This window comes from Halyomorpha halys, unplaced genomic scaffold (assembly GCF_000696795.3).
Source record: "Halyomorpha halys isolate HHAL.00 unplaced genomic scaffold, Hhal_1.1 Scaffold418.1, whole genome shotgun sequence".
Taxonomy (NCBI): domain Eukaryota; kingdom Metazoa; phylum Arthropoda; class Insecta; order Hemiptera; family Pentatomidae; genus Halyomorpha; species Halyomorpha halys.
In genome coordinates, this window is record NW_027109309.1 from 233,553 (window position 1) to 236,996 (window position 3,444).

Here is a 3,444-nt window from a genome sequence, read left to right on the forward strand (position 1 = left end):
TATTAGCCATGGTTTATATCTATTATTGGCCTTTTTTATGATAATATCTACCTCAAGCAGACGATTCCTCTGAAAGGAAGAAAAAATTTATTCTCATCACAGGGTTAATAGATATCAATATTATTAATTATTTTAGTATGTTAAGGATTAAAAGAAAAAAAACAATGAAAGAACTCTTGATAAAATAACTTCGGGAGCGGAGTGGTCGAGAACGTTCGGTGGCGGAAGGTTGTTAGGCCACTTTATCCCCTCTTTTATTCAGTGGGCTGGAGAAGATTATTCAAATGGCATTGCCCCGAGTATCCGAAAAGCGCAGATCAAAGCGACACAGCTTCTGGAACATCAGAACTCTCCACTCTTTCCCAATCTCACTCATTAAATTTTCCATCAATCCGGTTTTATTTCCGAAAACTTGCTGAATCCTTTCTATCCATTTTATGGCCTGATAATAATAATAATTTAATAATCGAAACAATCTCTTATAGTTAATTTATTTTGGGAGAAATGAATTGGGAATAACTGAATACAAGGTGAAGTCTAATGCAATAAATTTGGGGCTCAGTTTCAGTGTGAATTTCACCTATACTGAACTTTTATTTTTTTTTAATTTTTGAGGTTTAGCGCACTTTCCTCATCGGTTGCTAGGTCAATTTTAACACGAAAGGCCGCGCGTGAGACTTTTTCCCACATTTCTTAATTAGAGCTCTTGAACGCATTTTTAAAATATAAAATTTTGATGTAAATTTGTTTTATATAAGCATAACAAAAAAAATATTTAAAAAATTGATTTTGATACAATATACTACTTTTAAAAAATTCAAAAAACAAACATTACTATTAAATAGTAATAAATATAATATAATACTTTGGACAGAAAAAGTTATAAAAAGAATCAAAATAGAGATATATCATATTATAATAACATAACACTAGTCTTAAAAAAAAAAAATAATGCTCGGCCTGAAGAAACCTCTTGAGCATAACTGGTGCAAGTTAACACCGTATGGGTAGGACTTATCGGTCTTTTACAATGGTGGCAATTCTTTTGTGTTTAGAATGCCTGAATGTAACCCAGAAATTTACAAAAAAATGGTATTCATACAACGTAGCGATGAAATAAAAAGATTAAAAGACAAATTTTTGTTGTAAAAACAATCCTAACATACACTTATAGTATCGAAATACAATTCATAGTAAATAATACGTACCTAATGAAGTTCCTATATCTTCAAACCTTCGTTTCCCTAGTGCCGCTAATGATTTTCCTCGAGGAAAAAACATTTTGATGGATTAAATACACGTGAGAAAAATCCTCGCAACTCGAATATTTTTATAATAGCTTTAGTCACTCGTGAGACGATGTCTCACGAGAAGGGTATATTGGCAGGGAAAGAGGGCTGGACGCTTACCCAGAGCTGCCAGAGTGGTGGAGAGGGCGAGGTATAGAAGGAAGAGACTGAACTACAAATTCCAGAAAGATGGGAACTACAGTCTCCCTCTAGCAGCTTTCAGACCCGAATAACAGTTAACGTGAGAGAAATTCTCACGCAGCGACCAATGACGGGTTAACTGATGATAATGGATGTTTGGAGAATTTTAGGAATCTAAAATTTTTTTTTTTTATTCTTAACAATTTTTTCCTTGGCGTATTGTAAATATTACCTTAGTGAGAAAGATTTACTCGGTTTATTTCTAAGAGATAAACTGTTCTTATTGACATGTAATACAATCTGTCAAGCAAGCTAAACGCATAAGACTGACTTTTAGTATGATGTAACATCATATCGTTTCTCCGATACTTGTGGACTTTCACCGACTTAACGCAATCAAGCAAAAAAATTAGGAACTCCTCAGTTTTTAATTTAAATAATGAACTATTAAGATTTATTTTGAAATTATAGTTTAATTTATTTATATTACTGTTCATTTTTAAATTAAATTTTAATTTCTAAGATGACTAACCGTAATACATACAGAGAAGAAATTGAGAATGAAGAGTTGAAAATTATTTGCTGACAAACATCCGCCCACAGTTTTTTCATGCTCTAGTTGTGGTGCTATGAATAGAATACATAAAATAATTTATATATTTTTTAACTCCATTAACATCGAAATAGTATATAACATTATGGCAGTGATGCCAATCCCAAACTACAAATTAACTCATACATTCGCAGACTACTTAATTAAAAAAAAAAAAACGAAGTTTACGAGTTCCTTCGGTACGTGTACGTACGTGTTACATCTGAACCGATCGGATGAAAAATGTAAGATGTTTGAATTCCGTTCCACCTTTTGATACGCCACTGGTCTCTCAGATCAATGTACTCTGGAACATTCCGTATCATACAAGGAGAAGATGGTTGGGGGTGCGGTCAAAATGAAACACAAATAAGTCAATGTATTTAATTGTGCCAATATTTCGGCTAGTTTCTAGCCTTCATCAGGGCTAAGAACAGAACAAGATAACAACCAATAAGTATAAAAAATAAAAAAAAGAAGATATCAAATATAAACAGAAGACATTAAGTAAATAATTTTACAGAATGGAATTAATAAAATGAAGTGATGAGAGAAGTGGGAAATAAAATGTATACACAGGTAATTGAACAAGTAGATAAAATAACATAATTAAGGAAGTAAAATAAAAATGAAGTTATATAATGCAAAGAAGTATGAATATATTGGTTATTAATAATTTTAAAATTTAAATATGGAAAGAAAAATAAATTTAAGAGAAAGATAATATATGTAACCATAATAATTGATAAAGAGGCAAAATATAAGTAAAGTTTAACAAAAGAAATTAATAGAAGAAAAAAAAAATTGAAAACAACAACAATAATATACGGTCAACATAAACTAATAACGTGGGTAAGGAAAATGAGACAAGAAAGCGTGTTAAATAAAGATAGGGAAAAAAAAAAGAGAATACAACGAACCTGTTAGCTTGAAAAGCAAACGCCAAGTGGTATTCTGCGCCGATAACAGCAAAATTTCGAATTAAAAAATACGTTACAAGAATGACTAAGTGTTTTTAAGAGAAAACGTTACGAGTGGAGACAAGGATTGTAAGACAAGGAGGAAATCATCTACATATTTTTAGTAACAATAATGCTAACTGGAGAGAGTGGGATAACGGACTCAAGCAAATCATTTAGGACAATGTTGACATTGATTTATTTGTGTTTCATTTTGACCGCACCCCCAACCATCTTCTCCTTGTACAAGTCATCCACTGTCAACTAACACTCATAATTATAATTCCGTCGCATAATTAGGATTGGCGTTCGCTTCAAAACAAAGCGATTCATAATTGTAGATAATTTATTTTTCTTTAATTTGGTTTAAATGAATATTAAAATATACTCCAATAAGATACAGTTTGCGTCTTATAAGGAGACAAATATATTTATTTTTTATATTTTTAATATATATTTGATT